This window comes from Mixophyes fleayi, chromosome 2, assembly GCF_038048845.1.
Source record: "Mixophyes fleayi isolate aMixFle1 chromosome 2, aMixFle1.hap1, whole genome shotgun sequence".
Classification (NCBI taxonomy): Eukaryota; Metazoa; Chordata; class Amphibia; order Anura; family Limnodynastidae; genus Mixophyes; species Mixophyes fleayi.
Genome location: NC_134403.1, coordinates 295,889,271 through 295,912,335, shown reverse-complemented (window position 1 = coordinate 295,912,335; position 23,065 = coordinate 295,889,271).

The following is a 23,065-nucleotide window of genomic DNA, read 5'->3' as shown; positions in this document are numbered from 1 at the left end:
ACAATTCGTGATGAAATCCAGGAAGCTTGTTAGACTCCATAACCCTAGTTGGTCAGCGCCGATCTAAGTCAACACTTGGAATCCATGCTTTTTCCAGTGGTACCTGCCACTTGGAGGTGGCATCTATTCCCACCATGGGAGGGCTACGTCTCGCCCAGAGTACTAAAATATCTAGTTACGGCTCTGTCTGGTATGCATCACTATTTGGAAATATAAGCCTTACCTACTCACAACCCTAACCATGCCCAAATCAATGGGGTGAATTATCAAATTAAAAACATATTTACAACCATTAAAATGCCCCAAATCTGCTAATTACAAAAATTATTAAATTGTTTTGTTATGGTAAAATTACTGGATCAGAGTAAAACTGGCTGAAGGATAGGCAAGACAATTGAAAACATAAAAAAGTTAAGCAATATTAAGTATAACTGTTTTCATTAAATGTTTTTTGCTGTCTTGCATAAATATGGGTCTGAAATAAAATTAATTTTCTGTAAACTATCTGACCCCATAAATTTCCAGGAAAACCTGTTGACCTCCTATGGGATGCAGAGGAATAAATGATGGTGGTCAGTGGTATGATGAATTCCAAACCAATTATGATCATTTTTATTTTTTTTCTTGTGATATAAAACTGGGTATAAAACATTTTGTATTTGTCATAGAGGTCATGCGACTGCTCATTTTGAGCCAGACATTATATTATGCATGATAGAAACTGAAAAGAAACTTGAATCCAAGTTTTGAATTTTTTGCTAAGTCTGCCATGACAATTTATGTTCAGTTTAATTAATTTACATGTATGCAAGATAATTCCCGAGCCATTTTAAGTGCATACAATAACAATAACCAGTTACAAATAGTTGCTAATATTAACATTAAAGTGCTTCCTGTAAAAATATTATTTAGTAGGAACAATATGGAGTACATCAGTCACTGATTTTGTAAATACTATACTAGTCACAGATGGTTAAAATTCATGGCTAGTACCATCACTATGCCACTTGTTCTAAATAATAATTACCATATATAAATATCCTTTGCTCCACAATAACCTTCTCATTATTCCAAGGTCATCCCTAGTAGTTTGCCCTGACACAAAAGACTTGTATTTGAAGTTGTTTGGCCCTTTTATGTAACTCATAGAATATTCAACATTTTGCATACAACAACCTGATAGAAAAAAATAAAGAAAACTGTAGGCAGCTTAAAAATGTTCAGTAGTTAGATCCCCGGCGGGTTTTATAGCAAAATGCCCGAGGAAGTCCTGTTTGCCTATTTTCAATGAATAAAGAGACGGTGTGCAATATTTACTAAGACACAGGTTTCTGCCCTTAGGCTTTTTACCATGATGTTAACTAAAGTGTGAACCCAATAGTACTTAAAGGACTGACTGACATTAACCATGGATGACTCCAGTAAATTAACTTTTTCGTGTTCAGTAACCTGAAACTTTAAATTTTCCTATTTTTATTATATCTTTAAAATTCAGTTCTCTGGATGATTCTATACATAAGCAGGTTTATTGGCTCAGCTATTCAGGAACATAAATGAGGAACTATGATCCATAAAAGTCAAATCTATATCAACCAGAAATTAAATCTAAGGTCTTGTAAGATTGTAAAAAAAAAAAAATCGCCTAATACTTATGTATTCTCAATATATTAAATTGTTTCTTCTCTTGTTAGTACCCATTAGTTGGTGCATTTTTTAGAAACATCTCCAATAATTTATGTTATGATAAGTAATTTTTATTTACCTACATATTGTTAGGAGCCGCGGCGGCCATGGGAACCGCCGCAACTCTCTGCCTCTCCCCGGCGTCCCGGCCGTCTCCATGACAACCGGGACGTCACTTCCGGATTCTCACCAGGGCAACGGCTTGACGCCGATGGCAACAATGGGCAGCCGTGTGCGTAAGCTGAAGTCTATTCAGCCTGTGGGCTGATTAATGAATCTCCCATTAATTAAACAGCTCCTGTGGAATGTTTCAGGGCAGAGTCCTGATAGGCTAGGTCCGGTGTTGGGGTGGGGGGGCATGGCCTCCCTGCCGGTTGTAGCGTGGGGTTACTCTGTTGCTGACCTGCTTTGTACAGTTCTTGTTGTCCCTGTGGATACTCTGTCTGTTTTCTTATCTGTTTTGCCATTGTGACCCTTTGCCTGTACCTTGGACCTTGCCTGCTTGCCTGTGACCCTGACCCTTTGGCGTGTTATGTGACCATTCTACCTTGCTTGTGACCCCTGACCTTGGCTACGACTGACCATCCGCTACCATCTACTTAGCCTCCTCTGGCCTGCTGCTGCGGTGTTGTATAACGTACTTGCACTACAGTAAGAGTTAAGACCTGGGGGCATCTGAGTACCTGTGAACACCTGAGTGTGTATGTGCTGAAAGAGGATCCCAGGTAAAATTTAACCTTGTCTTCAGCCTGCTGCTGCAGACTAGCTGTGTTTTTACCTATTGTCCTATAGGGGAACTGTGACAAATATGCCTCTTTGCCATAATATATATATATATATATATATATATATATATATATATAGATAGATATAGATATAGATATAGATATATATATATATATATATATATATATATATATATATATATATATATATATATTCTTTACTGATATCACAGATTGTGGCTGTACACACATGTGACATATATTAGTATGGACTAAACAGTCTCATCCTTTAGTTACAGCCGCTCTTATACTATTGTCAGCCTAACCTATAGGCACTATTGTAGAACAGAGTTTAAGATTGAATTTGCAGTGACATCTAGTGCTGTTGTTGATGTACTGCTCACAGTTAAATATTGGAATTAATATATTTTTGAGCATACTTTAAACAACACATATGAAACATAATACTTTTTTTTAATTCTGAATCACTAGTTACAAGAATACAGCTTATCAATTCGCTAAAAAACAGTGATATCAATGAGATATGAAGTAGACTTCAGTTCAGTGTAGTTATTGTCCCAGAAAAGGGACAGATATCACAAAATGTACTTTGTACTTTATATTAGTATAGATTTAAGTAATAATACATTTGTTGGTGAGATAACAGGTAGCAAAAGGTTTGGCCTGGTCATTCATGACTATAGGATTCTTCTATCATCATCATCATCATCATCATTTATTTATATAGCGCCACTAACTCTGCAGCGCTGTGCAGAGAACTCACTCACATCAGTCCCTGCTCCATTGGAGCTTACAGTCTTAATTCCCTAACACACACACAGGCAGAGTAGGGTAAATTTTGATAGCAGCCAATTAACCTACTAGTTGTCACGCGCCGTCCCTGTGTCTCATCCTCCGCACAGGGACGGGCGCTTTCTTCCGATATTAGACGGCCAGTTGCTAAGCAACCGGTCATCACTTCCGGGTCCCGGCAGCCGCGCAACGGGACGCGATCCACAGTATCCGGCGGTGGTGTTCAGCGTCACCACCGCCGTAGGCAGTCCTGCCCCTTATCTCCCCCTATAAAAAGCTGACTCTGGCACATGATGAGTGCCAAAGTATTAGGTCTCATCCTTGCTCCAGCGTTCCTGTTGCATCCTATCTGTGACTCCAGTGTATTACCCGGCTTATTCCTGACCATTCCTATTCTGTGCTCCCTGTGAATTGACCTCGGCTTGTTATTGACCATTCTCCTGCGCTTCTGATACCTGACCCGGCTAGCTTCTGAATACGGACATTGGATTCTCCCTGTGGCATCTACTGATATCTCGGTTCTGACCCGGCCTGCCTGACACCGCTTTCATCCTTGCTTCACTGGTTGCTCCCTCTGAAGACCTGGAACATGTTAGACTCTGCGCCTCTTTGGTGAGTAGTGCCTAAACCAGTAAGAAATACTCCTGAATTGTGACACTAGTATGTTTTTGGAGTGTGGGAGGAAACTGGAGTGCCCGGAGGAAACCCACACAAACACGGGGAGAACATACAAACTCCACAAAGATAAGGCTATTCCTGCTATTAGCACTTACTATAGCTTGAGAGCAACTTAATTTCTTCTCCTACACTTAAAGGCCCACCAAACTGAAAATACGCATCAACATATATAAGACAACTATTAATAACATTCACAAATATAGGTGCAGAACTGGCAGCCTGATAACATTTTATAGTAAGATTATTAGGAACAAGTTAGCAAAACTCTGTGCTACCAGAAAGAAGGAAAATAAATGTGGCGTGTAAAAACTGTTATTTTGGCACTACACGCTGCAAAATTAAGTTATAAAATTAGAGAAAAGAGACCATGCCCCAAAAATTATATGTAGTGTACTGCACAAGTCAACAGTAACTCTATAAGGCAGAATGCAAAATGCATCACCAAATATAGCCTCAAATAAACACTTGTAGCTTATATGCAAGCACATAGCCAGTATGCCTCCATAAAGGATCACAGGAAACCATATAGCCAAAATACCTCCATAAAAACTCATGTGCCAGTATGTAGCTCACATTATGCCCTTATAGCTAGTAGCGCAAAGCCAGTATGCATATATTGGGCCTGATTAATTAATGAAAGTAAAGCAAAAAAAATGAGTAATTTTGAACCTTAGCAAAAGCATGTTGCAATGCAAGGGGTGCAAATGAGCTTATTATTTTGCACATAAGGAAAATACTGGCTGCTTTTTCATGTAGGATGCAAATACTTGTTAGATTTATTCTTACACTGAGATTAAAAGTTGATCTAGGATATGCTCTACCCCAATTATACATCGGTCATCACATTTTAAATTTACCTCTCCCTCCAATGCAACATGGTTTTGCCAAAGTTCAAAGATACTCATTAATTTGCTTTACTTTGCTTAATGAATCAGGCCCATTGTCTTTTATAACCCATATAGTATATGGGGGCTTCTTCTTCTACTGCAAGACTAGACTTGAGCAGAAGAGGACACTCTAGTCCACTATTATATGTTTACGCCTTTACATTTCAAAAAGAGTTTATTTATTTGTATTAAAGATCATCGAGGTATATACTTATTACAATTATTAGTATGAGGAGTTATTATTTCTGATACTGGGATTCCTAATAGGAAAAATGTCATTCAAAAACTTCCCATTGGCTGGAGATGGTTATTGCAAGTTATAAATATTTTGATTTGGTTTATATCGCCACCTATTATTATAGGCATTTTCTATGTATTTCCCCAGTTTATTATTATTCCAATGGTATTCCTTATTTATTGGTAACAGATAATCATAACAGATTACAAATAATTTAATACCGTCTCTATACTTTATTCAGAAAATACTTTGTGTGTATCTTAAATTTTGCTAACACATCAGAGATGTTCTCATTAGCTCATTAGAGATTTCAATTGTCTTAGTTATTATCCTTAGCCGATGAAATATTAGATGATGATCACCATTCACATATCTCATTGTTAATATATGTAACAACAGGAAGTATCACTTGTTATTTTTTTAAAGATTTGTCTCAGAAGTGAGAAAAATTGAGAAACACAAAGTTTTACAGTCGCTTTCATTGAACACTCATACAAATCTTATGGGGGCAGAAGAAACCCAGCTCTCAAGCTTACAGTCAATAGTTATTATTACATACTATAGTAAATGACCCTAAAAGGAACATATATCCAATTTTTATTTCAATGTATTTATTTTTTATCAAATGTGTCAAAATATTTTGCAATGACAGAGAGCTTGCTGTCCTAGTTTGAACAGCAACAAGAACTTTAGAAAACATGGTATTGTTTTTTTTTTATTTGTATTTTCATTTAGCTACAAATTCAAAATACTTAGGATGACTTTGACTCCTGCAGGCATCTCTAAGGGGTACATTTACTAGGCTGCGAGTTTGAAAAAGTGAAGATGTTACTTATAGCAACCAATCAGATTCTAGTTATCATTTATTTAGTACATTCTACAAAATGACAGCTAGAATCTGAGTGGTTGCTATAGGTAACATCTCCATTTTTTCAAACCCACAGTTTAGTAAATATACCCCTAAGTCTTTGAAATATTCTGATGGTCCCAGGGCTGAACTGCACACACTGAATCTACCAGTCAGAAGTAAAGATGCTCGAAATTGTTCCAGAGTGGTTCTCAAACTGGATGTAAAATTTTCTATAAAGTCTCGAACTCTAGATTAAATTAAACATTTTAGCAACAATGATATCCACTGTGCCACAGTATATTGTGTAGTATATTTAATGGTCTTCCATGCAGAGCAAGGGCAAACCTTGATCTCTGATCTCAAAGATGCAAATGTTAACTGTTCACATTAACAAAACTAAGGGATATATTTGCTAAACTGCAGGTTTGAAAAAGTGGAGATGTTGCCTATAGCAACCGATCAAATTCTAGCTTTCTTTTATTTAGTGCATTCTGCAAAATAACAGCTAGAATGTAGCTGGTTGTTACACGCAACATCTCCACTTTTTCAAACCCGCAGTTTAGTAAATATACCCCTAAATATACTAGAAAATGTAGCTCAAACATTCAAACTTACATAGTTTATTTTAATGTTTTTAAGAACTACAAAAGGGAACTGAATCCAAGGTGAACTCCGATCCGTCCCACGGCAGCTGATCCTGATATAATCACAAACAAATTCAAAGCCCTTGGACCAGACAAATTCAATCAAATTTGCATTACATCAGCATCTTTAGGCAGGGTGCAGAAGAAATGACAGCTCATCCATACTGGGATTTTTCTAAAAATTTCACAGGAACATTGATGATGTGCATTGATATTTTTGTGGTGTGGAGTCACATATATCATTGAAAACATCATTCATATTACTATGAAATAACTTTTTTTTTGTCTGCAGAACTGTTAATTATTTCATTATATTATATCTTTTTATAATATTTACTTTACCTTACTTTGTCTCTAATTTGTAAGAAGGAAGATGATGATGATGATTATATTCTTGTTATTACTATTATTATTATTTGACTATAGTTAAAGAAAAGCTGCAACCTGAATACGATCTACATTCTACATATTTGATACTTTGCAAGACAAATAAAAACATTCATGCATCCTGCTTTTTGCTCGTGTGTAACATTCCGTGGCGCCTGAGGTGAAAGTATTAGGTGATAACTAGGCTTGACTGCTTAATCTGTTTCTTGCCTTTGCCAAAATAACACTGCATTCTGTTTCAGTTGTCTGTTTCAGTTGTGCAAAGAATTGTTTCAATAAATCTAAGAAGGAATTAATTTTGATAGCAGCTAGATGACATAGGAAAAGCTATGGTAAAGGTCTGGGAATGCTTAATGTAATCCAGTAACACTGAAACCATGACAGTAACCACAATGAATTCGTACAATATTTTATGTGTAGCAAAAAAATATATTTTAAAAATAATTATTGCAGTACTGTGTGAGCCTGATGAAGGGGCCTCTGTGCTCTGAAAGCTAGCAAATATAATAATATTTTTTTGGTTAGCCAATTTAGGTGTCACTCCTATAATATTTTTGTCTTTTTTTTTTACACAAAAGTATTTAACATCACATTCAATATTTTATAATAGTAATAAAAGTGCCACAGAAGTATACGTCCATCCAATTTTAACAATAATATACATTTAAATATTATGCAGACTGAAAAGAACACTATTGTTAATTACGGTTGAAAAAGTGTCAGGACAATTGCCTCCTATGTTTACAGATAATGAGCGGCACTCAGACTAGGTTGTGGCTTCTATGATGCACCAGGTCACTGTATTGGGCATCTAGGTGTTTGTGTGTTCAATTATAGATGTCACCACAAGATTTAATGGGACTGTATTTTCCAAAAAATGCTCTGCTCAATTGTGCCAAGTACATGGGAATGTATATGCTAGACAGGAACCAGGAAGGCATTGCCAGTATCTTTCCTGGCCTGGGTGGACTCTTGTATGCCTAAATGATGGAGCAGAGGAGGATATGGTTTTAGGCCTCACACAGCAGTTCAGGTCAGCAGATGATTTTTCTGGCTTGGTATATGTGGTTATGGTTGAGGTTTTGGAGTAGCTGGCCTAACAAGCAGTTGGGCCCAGTATGCAGGCGGAAAGGTAAGGACTGTGAAATACTGGGGTCAGAGTCTGTGCATTGTGGAAAGATACCAATGGTGCTACCAGCTCTAATGGTGCTGGGACATAGCAGATGTTTGTTCCAGAAATCAGTGAGGATTAATCAGCAGGGTCTTCCCTTGTGATTGGCCGTTACCTCACTAGTGAGTTGCATTCAGTTCCTGTGGGCACTGGTGATCTGGCCAATGTATTTTCATTAATATGTGGGATCTGTTTATACTCTGAGATCCTTAAGGGTTCCTAGAATGAAAACCACAGAGAGTTAGTTGAAAATGAAACAGAGTCTTTATTTAGAACAAGGATCACACAGGCAATACTAGATGCAGGTAATGGTAAATTCAGTAGCACAAATCCATAGGCATAACAGTAGCAAGTTACCAGGTTACCAGAATTAACAAAGGAACAGAAGTACTGGATACCAGACACAACAGGTTAATTGCACTTACAGGTTTGTCAGGATAAGCAGGTTTAGCTGGTAAGCTGGAAACCAGCATCATTGCAGGTACAGGTTTAGACAATAAGAAGGTCAGGCAAGCCAGGGTCAGAAACTGGGGGGGATCCACAAACAATACCAGGGAGAAGACAAGAACAAGGTCAACCATAGCTGGGGTCTGGTTCGCAAAGAAACAGTGCAGGATGATGAAACAAGCAGAAGTCAGACACCAAGAACAAACAGGAGGACCAAAACACAAAAATGTCTCAGAAGCCAGTAGCAGATACAAATGAACTGACAGCAATCTGTTGGTCCTATAAAAGCCAGACACAGGTGATAAACAGGGGAGTGAGATTAATTGCTACAGTTGAGGAAAAAATGTCTGGGTACAACAGTAGCACTTCTGGTAGCACAGAGATATTGCAGGACTGATTCAGAATAAGGACTGAGTCTTAACAAGGATTTAAAAGGTATAGTATAGTGAGTTGTGAGTAGTGAACCTTAGTGTGATGTGCTGGTTATCCATTTTTCTTTTGCACTATGTATTAATGATATGTCCCTTTGTTGTCATTTGTGTGGTGATAGTGGGGAGTATGGTGGTTGCCAATGTATACTGCCATGGTGTGTGGTGATGTAACTTTGCTGAACTTGTTATTTAGCTAGTGTGGTAGTATATTGTTAGAGGGATTTTTTTGTGATAACAGAGTAGTATAGTATGGTCATATTGTCTGTTTGAAGCACTATTATTTTAAATGGAAGATTATCTGTACAGTTTTATTTTGTTCAGTACTGTGTGTGCAAATACAGTTTAGGCAAACCGTACTTGCACCCAGATTAATATTAATTTTTTTTGTTTGTGATGAGTAAGAAGGAAATATTCCATCACATTTACTTTAAAACAAAAAGACAGACTTGAAAGCCTGTGTAAGGTTGTATACTGGCTTCGATCTCCATAGCTCATATTTGCAAAAATATTTATCTTGAGTACATTGAGAGATTTGATGTAATGCTTCATTTTTATAACAACCTGTACATCCTATTGCAGTAAAATATGCAAAACCATTTCTGCCAGCTGAATGACATATGATCCATCTATTCAGCCTAAGTGCTGATTGATACAGAATCCAAAGGCCATACACGTAAGTGACCAAATTGGATGATATCCAGCTATTTTGCAATTGGGCCACTGGGGCCTATTGAATGATGACCACACACATAGCCCAATAGCAGTACTCTGCAGTCATCTTCAAACCGCTTTTACTAACAGGTACATATATAATAATCAGATTAATTGGAGTATTTAGGCAAGATTTACACACAAAGGTTGTTCTTCAATGCTCTAAAATTCCTCACAGGACTTGTGAATTGTATTGTGTCTACTTATAAGAGCAAGGTATTCAAGCTTTGCATTGCCTGCAAACAAAGGGATTATAATGTGTTAAGCTATGCAAGCGCTGCACGCATTGTTTAGGCATAAAGCTTGCTGTTGTTTGACTTGAGGATGAAGTAATGTGTCTAGAGAATGAAAGACCTTCATTGCCAAGGCATGCAGGTGTTAGAGGGCTGAATATGTCACAGCATATTTTAACATTTCTTATGGCTTGATTATCTAAGTAAAAAAAACTAGCACATGGTAAACACTGTAAAAACAAATATGTAAAATTGGATTGAAAAGGATATTTGTAAAATGCTCTCATTTGCCAGCATTCCCAGTAATCAAAGAAGCTAACTGAGAATTTATTAGGTTAAGGCTAGATGGAGTTTCATGTAAGATTTATCAAGTTTTCCCCTCCCCACTAGATTGTAAGCTGTCACCAGCAGAGTGATACCCAAGGGCAGATTTACTGCTATGTAACCTAGACACCTGCCTAGGGCCCAGAGGTCCCCAGCCCCCCCCCCCCACCCTCAAGACCGACAGTGAGTAGGGTAAGCAAGGCGGGCGGATGCCAAGTCTGAGAGGCGCTCCCTTTCTCCTGTTTCTCCTGCCATCCCCCGCTGCCGCTTGTCCACAAGCCCATTAAAAAAAAAATAGAGGCTAACAAACAAACAAAAAACACCTGATTGATTGTGTCGGCGTCCGGCAGCCTCCTCCCTCCTCTCTGTTCCATTCCACTGAATGTCAGGTGTGATATCATCACGCCCAACGACATGTTCTATGAGGACTCACTGAGGAGCATACAGTAACCGCACGAGTCGCAAAGTAGGAAGACAGAACAGAAGACAGAACAGAACAGAAGACAGAAGAGAAGACGAGAAAACAGAAAACAAGAAGGCAGTAGAAAGGTGAGAAAACAACGGAGGCACAATGGTACAGTGGAAACAAGAAGGAGAGCAAAATTATGGCTGCCACAGTGTGTGTGAGCAAGACATGAAGGGGAGCAAAATTATGTCTGGCACTGTGTGTGTGAAGGAAACAAGAGAAGAGGAGCAAAATTATGGAGGGCACAGTGTGATGATGGAGGAGGACACAGTGTGATGATGAAGGAGGACACAGTGTGATGATGAAGGAGGACACAGTGTGATGATGAAGGAGGACACAGTGTGATGATGAAGGAGGACACAGTGTGATGATGAAGGAGGGCACAGTGTGATGATGAAGGAGGACACAGTGTGATGATGATGAAGGAGGACACAGTGTGATGATGAAGGAGGACACAGTGTGATGATGATGAAGGAGGACACAGTGTGATGATGAAGGAGGACACAGTGTGATGATGAAGGAGGACACAGTGTGATGATGAAGGAGGACACAGTGTGATGAGAGGGATAGTAATGAGGGGCAGCAGTGATGTAAGGGGAGCAGTGTGATATACATGTTATTTGAAACATATGTTCTGGGTAGGAACTTCTTTAGGGGAGTGGAGTTCTCATTTAAGTAATTTTTGTAAAGTCTATGACAGTAGTATTGTAATTTCACTTGGAAATATGATTTAATTACAAATACAGATAATAGTAATAAAACAGCAAGTTTTTTACAAGATTCAGTTACAGCACAAAACAAATATTTGCAAAATCATAAAATAATTGAAATTAAATTTCTTCCACTAAAAATGCTGCTTTTATGTCACTGTCCCACTGTCCTGAAAGTCAGGTCTGCTGGGACATATGTCACACTCCAGCAAGCGGGCGCTGCACACTTCTGCCAATGGTGTATGCTACAATGCAGGGTTTTTTTCTGTAGGAGGGTGGCCTAATTCTTTTCACTTGCTAGGCATGCCCCCAACAATGCAAGCCACGCCCCCTTTGACAGCATGGCGACACACAGCTCAAACGACTGCTCGACTATAGGGGTATATGCTATGCTAAAAAATATATAGTGCTATGGATTATTTTAGGGAGGGGGGGGGCCCAAACCAGTATCTTACCTAGGGCCCCATGAGGTCTAAATGCAGCTCTGGTCCTACCTACCGTCAGCTCCTACTTGTCTGTCCTTGTGTCATATGTAAACTTTGTTTCCCTACTGTCCAGTACTGCGATGTATTGTGGCACCGTACAAATATGCATATAATAATAATAATCTAATATATAAATGTCTAGTGGCGTGTGTTAGTCTGTCTGTCTGTGTGTGTGTGGAAAAAATAAAACCAAGCTGCAGCGCCACCTGCTGGGCGGAGTTATACACTGACCTACTAAATTCTTAGTGTGTGTGGGGAAAAAAATTCAGAGAGGGCTGAAATTTGGTATACTAAGATGTTTTTAATTTGTTAATTTAATTTGTTAATTGTTAAAAGTGTTTATAAAGATTTAAAAAATATATATATATTTCTTGAAGGAGAAGTGACAGTTGGGAGTGGTTGGTGGTTGCCGGGGGTGACAGTGGGGAGTGGTTGGAGGTTGCCGGGGGTGACAGTGGGGAGTGGTTGGTGGTTGAGGCCTGGGCTATGGCCCAAATGCATGACAAGAACCTTTTTAACACCTTAAGTAGCTTGATTTGACTAGAATGCATGAGTATCATGCACGGGTTAACTTGTAATAATAATAATAATAATAATAATAATAATAATATAAGACAATTTAAGAAAAACATAAACATTGTAGGCCTGATTCAGATCGGGTTAAACAAGAGCACAGGCCATGAGCGCAGTTTTGACCATATTCAACTTCAAGCAGATCTCAAGATACATTTAAGTTTGAATCTGGGTGTAAGTACGCTCTGCCTATATTTTTTTATTGCATACATATGTTCTATGCTATCTAGTGGCATGCATGCATGTACTTTTCCCAACAAAGACTATGCTATGTCAGCCTGTAGCTAGTGAAAATGATACGTCTTAAAATAAGCATACTTAAGAGAAACCCCGAACTTGAATTGGCCACATGTGCTTCGGCTCACCCTTGGCATGCCCTTACAGTGCATTGTCTACCTTCTATCTGCATCTTCCCACCCCCATTCTGCCCTTCAAGTCATAGGCAGTAGTAAGTGACATATGCATTCGGATATGAATTGCATACATAGAATTGCGTTCATTGACGTAAGGTCCGTTTCCGAGTATCTGCAGAGCTATTTCACGTAAGATAGGTCATGCAGACGGATTTACGCCTGAACATGAATCAGGGCCCATATGAACAATAGCAATAGTTCACATCAAAATGAGCACTTCTTGAAAGTAAGACTCATAGCAGAGTACTTTGCACAATTCATCTGATAAACAGAGCAGCAGCGCCCTCTACCAGTGTATTTTAAAACATTTGATGTATGATATATATTTAATAAAAAACATAAATAGCAACATTGAAAAGTCAAGCTAAAGCTGGATATTGATATATTTAGTAATAAACTTGATTTAACCACTTATTCTTTATTCCACCCTCAAACCTCTTATTTAAATTGTGTTCTCTTTTTCCATGTATTCATTATTTCCATCAAAATTCTGCAATTAACTTAAACTCATTTCACATTTTTTACAAAATATCATCCTCATGTCCCTCTACTCTAACAACTTCCTATACATTATAGGTTTTTAGCAAACACCATACAGTTGAAAAAATATTTATGCTTATGTTCTTTCTTTATTTTAGTTTTTGGCTGTATTAGTTGAATGTGGTAAAATATTACCTTTTTGCTCTGTTTTATTTACAAATTAAAACAGTAATACCTTCTTGGGATCCATTACCCAGAATTCATAAGGTTTTATGCATATTTTTTTTTTTGGAATTTAAATCCCAATACCTAAAATATAATAGACTACATTTAAATCCCCACACCTTTCCCCATACTGCTACTTGCATTATTTTCCTCATTATATTGTTCTTCGCAGTGACTATAAGAGGAAGCACTCTGTAAGGTTCATTTTGGTGCAGAATTTTCACTGAACTGCACAAATCAGTCAGCAATTAGCTGCTATCTGTTTACTGCAAAATGAAAGCAATGATCTGATTAGTTGCTATGGTTTACTGCAAAATTTCCATCTAAATGCAATGTTAGTAAGAGAGCCCTACTTATCATGTCTGTGTATAGGACATTATTCACGGAGAAGCACTTTACTTTTTGTTACTTTTTCTTAGGACTTTCTGGATAAAGAAATCCCTCACTGTACTTTCTTACCAGGTTTAACTTTGGCATGATTAGAGTTTTTAAGTTGTATAACCTGTATTCACATTTTGTCCAATCGATCTGTCCATGTGTATTCAATATATAAATTGCCCAGTTTTATAATAGAACTGATTTTTAAAATGCACTGCACTATATACTGAATATATAATGAAACCAGTAAAGGCAATACACACTTATGAGAGCCCTCTAATGCAATAAATTCTTAAAAATATAACACATTTTATAAGTAGAGTCTTCTCTTTTTTTGTTCTCAATGTCATGTTAATATATTACATAATACATTGCTATAATAAATATTATAAAAGTATTGTACAGTAAATTCTCGTTCACTGCAATTTTATCTTGTCTGGAATATATCCCTTGACTTCCCCTTCATCAGACTAAAATATTTATAACTGAAATATATTACCTTTTTTTTGTTGGACATTAAACTTTATCTTTCATAAATTCTGTTGTCAATGTAAAATGTGAGAGATTGCCAGCATACGTTGCTGTTCCTTCGAGGCAAGGTGTTACCCACAACCTATTAGATTGCAGTAGATCTTTACACTCTTGAGATATCCAGAATCTATTACTCATGTAAGTACACTTTCATTTACTACAAATTTTTTACATATGCGTAGGCATTATTCACTTTTGCACGTTATTCTTTTGACACATGTTCATTTTGGGGTCTTCAACACTTTAATTTTAAAGGTAAAATACTTCAGCATCTTCTCGTTATATTTTTTTAGACTTTTTTGGAAGAACTATTTAATCTCTGCTATTCGTTTCACTCTGGGTGTTCTGCAAGGTTCTGTTTCTAGCCAAAGTCTTTTCAATCTTTGCACTTGTCTGCTGGGACATTTACTTTCATCACTTGACTTCTCGAATCATTTCATTGTGACGAGTCAGAATTGTTTTACATTTTCTAAACCCTCACTCCAGATGTTGTTATTCATAGCTTGGAGAACTGCCTGCCACTTAGTCGTAAACTTGGAGCAGACAGACATTTTTTCATTTTCCATTTCTGATTGCCTTTAGTATTGCAAACCCTGTTTTCAGTTTTGATAACAGTATCATGGTAATGGTAAAGCATTCTTTTTCTTATTAAAAGTTTGCAAAGAACAGATATAATATAGTGTGTTTATCTAAAGTTAAACAAATAATATCTTTGTTTTATCTTTTTTAATATTTGTTGCTGAATGTTCAAAAAACTACTTAGGCTTTATTGGTTTAGATCTCCATTTGATTGATTGAGATATATCATCAAGTTATTATTTTTATAGGTTGGGCAAAATTAAACACTTGGCCAAGATGGCATCCACCCACATGTGCTAAGGGAACTAAGTCCCATACTTCTGGAAAGCTATTTCATATATGTATGGATTTCCTCATATCTGGATCAGTGCCACAAGAATGGTTGAAAGCAGATGTGGTACCTATCTTTATAGACTTGAGTCTAAGTTCAGCCATGCAAACTATTTGAAGGAATTCTGAGGGATATAATTATGAAACACATTGTAGATAATAACTTGATATCACAGTATTGTATATGGCCTAGGTTTCTAAACTCAGTCCCCGAGAGCTACTAACAGCTCATGTTTTCAGGATTTCTTTAATCATGCACAGTTGAGTTGATCTATTTGGCTGGCTCAGTAATTATCCCAACTGTTTCTACAGACAGAAATCCTGAAAATATGACGTGTTGGTAGCTCTTGAGGGCTAGATGTCAGCATCTCTGGCCTATGCTACTTACACATTAAGGATCTGATTCAAGAGCACAGAACTTGTAGTTTTGACCGCATTTAAATCGAAGCGGATCTCAAAATGCATTTAAAACTGGGTGTAAGTACGTTCTGCCGAAAAGATACATGTAGCCAGGCAGAACAAACTGCAGTATACACATAAGCATATGTGCAATATAAGGTCACATCAGAATGCATAAAAAATATTCTATTGTAAAATAAATGAGCAGTAATTAACAGTATAATCATTACTATAAAAATAGATTTTCCAGAAACATGTGCTGTGCTACCTAGTGACATGCATACATCTAGTTTTTAAAACCAAGACTCTGCCGTGTCAGTCATCACTATCAGCTGGTACTTCCACCTGCCTTGTAGTTTGTGCAATTAATACAGCTGAAACCTAGCGTACTTACAATTACCTTGCATCAGCTACATCTGCATCGGACTGCCCATACATGACTTACATTATTCTGCCCCTTCCCTCCCCTGTTACGCCCCTCATAGGTTGTCGGAACTGTCATTTGTGTTCGGACATGGGTTGTATGCAATTGCGTTCATTGCTTTTACATGCAAGATACGCTGCACAAATGGACATATATCCGAACATGAATCTGGCCCTAAATGAACTAGAATTAGGGAAATTGAGATGGAAAATGACTTGGTAATACTAGAAAGCTGAGTAACAGAACATAGTGCTGGAAATGCTAATAAAATCCTGAGATGTGTTAAAAAGTAAGGTGGAGTATATGATGCAATAATAGTATTAGCATATTTATATATTGCGACAGAAGCACAGGGAAGATTATAAATGTTATGTATATGTCTGGAGTGTCTATCATATGCTTTTTAAATAATCTGGCTCTGGTTGAAAGTATCAATGTAATTTCCAAAACAAAAGTTTTGACAAGTCTCATAATTGCTCTGACAAGAACCCACTGTCATCCCTTTTGAAACAACATAACGCAACTGGGTGCGTGTACAGTAAAGACTATCCATCTAAATATCTGTTTTGGCTTTAAAGTGCTGGATAATTTAGGGAGTGTTATTTGGAGAGTGGGGAGCACTTGATATTTGATTTAAAGTATATATATATATTGTTTGCATTAGATGTTCATCTTTTGTAATAAAGATACTGTTGTATCCATCTTCTCTCGTTGACTGTATGACCCTGAACCCCTAGATACCAGGACTTCTAACTAGGTTTCTACCGTAACGTCCTGGTATCCTCACAGCCATATTTATTGTTCTTCTATTCAATATATTACATCTGTCCATGATGTCCATTGTATTTGAAATCTAGTGAATTGACTATGACTTTCAATTTTGCAATCAACACCAACAGCTTTTGTTTCTCTGTAATGTTTATTAAAGTCTGTGCTTATGAATTCAGCACTTCAATTTCTGATCATTGCTATCAGATTGACTCTACTGTATATATTATCAGATAAGCACAGTAGTTGGGTCTAAATAAAATTAAATATAACATTTTAGTGACCATAATGGAGTTGAGGCAATTCACCCCATGTAGTCACTCCAGATAATCTATTAGTTATGTTGATAGCTACATGGTGTGTTTTGGAGCACAATATCTACAGTTTTTTGACATGCACATTTGGGTGATGAACTGCAGGCTACTGCTACCACCTGCAGTAGTAACAAAATAGTTTAAAACACAAGTCAACAATAGATAAGGCAAGACATGACTATGCTAGGCATGATAACCTCACGAATATCCCCATACACTGTCTTAAAACCCATTAAGGCTTTCCTACCTCTTTATAAGATGATGGCCCTATGAACATGATTGTCATTATTCAAGAACTACAGGTGAACTTCCATGGAGAGACCAAGATTTTCCTTTAGTTCTGTAACCTTTGCATCAATAACGATACTTCCCTTAATTCCCTTAATAGGGCAGCACGGTGGATAAGTGGTTAGCACTTCTGCCTTACAGCACTGGGGTCATGAGTTCAATTCCCAACCATGGCCTTATCTGTAAGGAGTTTGTATGTTCTCCCCGTGTTTGCGTGGGTTTCCTCCGGGGGCTCCAGTTTCCTCCCACACTCCGAAAACATACTGGTAGGTTAATTGGCTGCTTTCAAAAATTGACCCTAGTCTGTGTGTGTGTGTGTTAGGGAATTTAGACTTTAAGCCCCAATGGGGCAGGGACTGATGTGAGTTCTCTGTACAGCGCTGCAGAATAGTGGCGCTATATAAATAAATGGTGATAATAATTATCTACTATTTATTGTTTGCCCTGGTATGGTTTCATTAGTCTTTTCCAAATGACGCTTTCCCCTATTATGTGAGATATGGTTGTCATAACTTGGTGTCACATCATAATAATGCCCACTTGATCACCTAAAAGTTTTTGTTTGTTTCTTTGTGTTTGACTTTGGAGATAACATTGTTAGAACTTGTTTCCATATCAATGAGTCTTCTTTTTCTAAGCAACATTTTTACTATTTGTGCAAGTGGTAATAAAATGGTCATCAAGAAAACCATTAAAAACTTTGCTGCTTTATTAGAATATTGTTTAATATTCAAATAGTACACTGCCTATAATAACATGTCTGCTTCTGTAAAACTGGCCACATGTATCATTTGTTATGTTTTATTAGTAAGTAAATTATTGCATTTCTGTGAATCACATAAATATATTCTAAGGAAAACAGGATTAGAATCAGATTGTTTTAAATCTGATCAATTTGATCCCCTGACAGAGCCTAAAAGACATTTACAATGCGCATGTAAAAAAAATGTTGGATTAAGTAAGAAGATTGTAATGTGCGTAGCCAATTTAACTTGGCTTCTATATTTATAGTTATAGCACACTGATATGTGCTCATAAAACATAATTACAATGGCAGGAGGTACAGGATAAACCATAGGGAAATCACCATAACAAATTACAAGAAATAAAATAAACACAGAAGTATGCAGATTTAGGGTATATTACAGTTCACATGTCAACAACCACAAAAACAAAAAAAAACAGTGAGCTTCTTTCATTGGCCAAATGATTGTCCACCTTTGGTTCTTGAAAGTGACTTCAATTCAGGGCAACAAGATATTCTGCTATATATGGAGCGACACAGAGGACCTTCTCTATACTGTCACTCAGAGCTGGATTAAGGCTTCGGGGGCCCGGGGCACTTATGACAGGGGGGCCCCTAAGATCTAAAATTAAGGGCATAGTGACACATCCTGCATTACATCACGTACAGACCACAGTATGACACTTACAGCTCTCCCAGAGGGCTCGCTTAGGTTGTCTGCATAAGAAAAATTATTGCTTCCACAAACTGAAATACTGTACATTAAAACAATCATCAAAACACCACATTAAAATGGGTATTGACACCACACATTAAAACTAGCAATGATATCACACATTAAAAATACCATTGATAATGTACACTAAAACTAGCAATGATACCACACGCTAAAACTAGCAATGATACCGCACTTTAAAAATAAAATTTATAATGCACATTAAAACTAGCAGTTACACCGCAAATTAAAATACCATTGATAATGCATCACTGGGCATGGCCAGGCCACCCTCCTACAGACAAAAAAACTGCATTGTTGTGTACACCATTGAACAGTCACCAAAAATTGGCATTGTCCCACTAGAATCACAACATTTCACAGACTTTGCTGCTCTCTCCTACCTGTTCTTCTCACTTTCACCACCTGTGCTGCAGGTTTCTTTAGTTGCGGCTTGTCTGGATCCTGGAATGTTAGGGGCCCTATTTGGAGAAAAAAAATGGGTACATTTAGAAAATTACAGCCACCCCCGGCGTTAAATCAGTACCACCCATGATTAATAATTAGGCCTTCCTCCAGCCCCAGGATTAAAATAATAGTATTCACATTTAATAAATAAACCTATTTCCCTCCCTATAAACAGCCCCAGCAATAAATTAATAGTATTTACATTTCAGAAATATACCTATTTCCCGCAACCGTCACTGCCATTAAATAATTCATAGGCACATTTAATAAAGGAACCTCATTCTCCCCAAACCACCCCATCTTAAATTAATTGTCCCCACTATTGTGTCTCTCCCCCCCTTTTTCCTCATGCTGTGTCTCTCACCCTTTTTTCTTATACTGTGCCTTTCTCCCCCCTTTTTTCTCATGCTGTGCCTCTCCCCCTTTTTCCTTACTGTGCCTCTCTTCTCCCCCTTTTTCCCCCATAGTGTGCCTCTCTTCTCCCCCTTTTTCCCGCAAAGTGTGCCTTTCCTCTCCCCCTTTTTCCTCCATACAGTGCCTTTCTTCTCCCCCTTTTTCCTCCATACTGTGCCTATTCTCCCCCTTTTTCCTCCATACTGTGCCTCTCTTCTTTCCTTTTACCTCCATACTGTGCCTCTCTTCTCCCCTTTACCTCCATACTGTGCCTCTCTTATTTCCTATTTCCTCCATACTGTGCCTCTCTTCTTTCCTTTTACCTCCATACTGTGCCTCTCTTCTTTCCTATTTCCTCCATACTGTGCCTCTCCTTTCCCCTCCATACTGTGCCTCTCTTCTTTCCTTTTACCTCCATACTGTGCCTCTCTTCTTTCCTTTTACCTCCATACTGTGCCTCTCTTCTTTCCTTTTACCTCCATACTGTGCCTCTCCTTTCCTATTTCCTCCATACTGTGCCTCTCTTCTTTCCTTTTACCTCCATACTGTGCCTCTCTTCTTTCCTTTTACCTCCATACTGTGCCTCTCTTCTTTCCTTTTACCTCCATACTGTGCCTCTCTTCTTTCCTTTTACCTCCATACTGTGCCTCTCTTCTTTCCTTTTACCTCCATACTGTGCCTCTCTTCTTTCCTTTTACCTCCATACTGTGCCTCTCTTCTTTCCTTTTTACCTCCATACTGTGCCTGTCTTCTTTCCTTTTACCTCCATACTGTGCCTCTCTTCTTTCCTTTTACCTCCATACTGTGTCTCTCTTCTTTCCTTTTACCTCCATACTGTGCCTCTCTTCTTTCCTTTTACCTCCATACTGTGCCTCTTTCCTTTTACCTCCATACTGTGCCTCTCTTCTTTCCTTTTACCTCCATACTGTGTCTCTCTTCTTTCCTATTTCCTCCATACTGTGCTTCTCTTCTTTCCTATTTCCTCCATACTGTGCCTCTCTTCTTTCCTATTTCCTCCATACTGTGCCTCTCTTCTTTCCTATTTCCTCCATACTGTGCCTCTCTTCTTTCCTATTTCCTCCATACTGTGCCTCTCTTCTTTCCTTTTACCTCCATACTGTGCCTCTCTTCTTTCCTATTTCCTCCGTACTGTGCCTCTCTTCTTTCCTATTTCCTCCATAGTGCCTTTCTGCGTTATTCCCTTTTTTTTTTTACTTACCTTTCTGTTGGCTTCTATCTTCTCCTCTCTTCTGTCTTCTTTTTTCTTTCCTGGTCCTCTCCGCGCTGCTCCTCACTGAATGACAGGCGTGACTTGATGACGTCACGCCTGTCATTCAGTATCAACAGTGCAGAGAGGAGGGAGGAGGAGGGACGCCAGCGCCGCGGTGAGGTGAGTAGTGTATCTTTTTTTTTTTTTTTACTACCCGGCTCCCCCCACCAACAAAGGGAGCCCCGAACCCCCCCCCCTTCCGCCGCCGCTAAAAAGAAAAGTGTAAAATTTTTTTTTTAAAAAAATCAGAAGTTATGCGCGCGGCGGCGGGGGGCCCTCGCAGAGAGGGGGCCCGGGGCACGTGCCCCCTGTGCCCCCCCCTTAATCCGGCTATGCTGTCACTACAGGGCTTGGACATTAATCTATTGGAGATAAATATGATTGCTTATTATTAAAGGGGTAAAAAAACATAACTGACTATTGGCAACTTTGTGAAGTACAACATGAACCATTTTATGTTCTTCTGACATGACTGCCCCATGTGTGATATGAGGAGCTGTGACCATCTACAATACATGTCATTGTAAGCAATAGGCCAAAAAACCAGGAGATATGTGCAAATGCCTTTTATTATTAAATTAAGCAAAAAGGCATTTAAGGGAACACTACACATTTACTTGACAACGATTACGGCATTCTATTATATTGAAGGATGTATTTCTGGGAGTTATACTATTTTGGATTACTTACATAGTTTCATATGTATATAGTCTATGCAATAAATGGTTTCTGTATGGCCTGTTTGCCAGGGAAAACCATAACACTGACTAAATCTGGGTACACACTACACAGTTTTCATCCAATAATCGGCTAAATCAGCCGACATACGACCGCTCGTTCAAAAGTCGGGTCAGTGTGTGCAGTGACACGATGGTCGAAAGTCTGCCCAAATGGACGATTGTCGCCTCATTTGGTTGGTTGTACTGTTTAATATTTTCATTCCAATCTCGTTTCCGTTGTGTTGTGTTGTAAACTTCCGACCGATCCACAACAGTGAGTATGAAATTACAGTCATTGCTCATGACAACATGGCTGTAAAAAGTCGCTAAAGGGACATCCGCTCTTCCCTTTATCGTCCTAAACAAGGCTAGTGTGTATGCAGTCCATGGACCGAGCGATCGGACCATCGATCGCATGTAAAATCGCTCGGCATAAAAAGTTGGTTGAAATTTCTGTAGTGTGTACCCAGCTTAAGTAGAGGTAATTCCAAAGCGTCATTAAGATTGATGAATCTTGGATGATACTGCAGACATGTGAGGGAGGGGGACAGAGGGAGATGTCTACAAACTGTCAAGCACAATTCCATAGCAATTATAGACATGCTGGGGTAACCTGTTTGTTGTAAAACGTCACTATATTCACAAAAGAACTAATTGTGAAGGATATGCCCTAACTATAGCCTACTGAAGATGAAAAAGCATTGTGATTGACACCAGAACTAGAGGGAAACAAATAATCATACATATTTATTTCCAACTCTTGGTTGAAAAATAATTTAGATTTAGAAATTCCTAGACACAAGTGGCCTTTTGTGTAAAATCCCAGCTCATTTTACTGCATTCTATCTGAGTGGAAAACTGTAAGGGGGGTATTCAATTGTTCCAAAGTTCGAGCGCTGAAAAATTATTACCGTTAATACGGTAATCTCTCGCTGGATTTCAGGGAGCTGCAAACTGAAATCCAGCGAGTAAATTACCGTATTAACGGTTTTTCCCGCGCAGGATTACTGTAATAACGGTAATCCTGCGCGGTCCGCGGAATTGCAATTGAATATGCCCCTAAGAGTACACAATAATCCTCAAAACAGACTTATTTGGTTACTGATTTTTCTCAAGAGCTTCCTACCTGGTAACTGAAAAGTCTACCTGTAAACTTTAATAGTCGGTCAT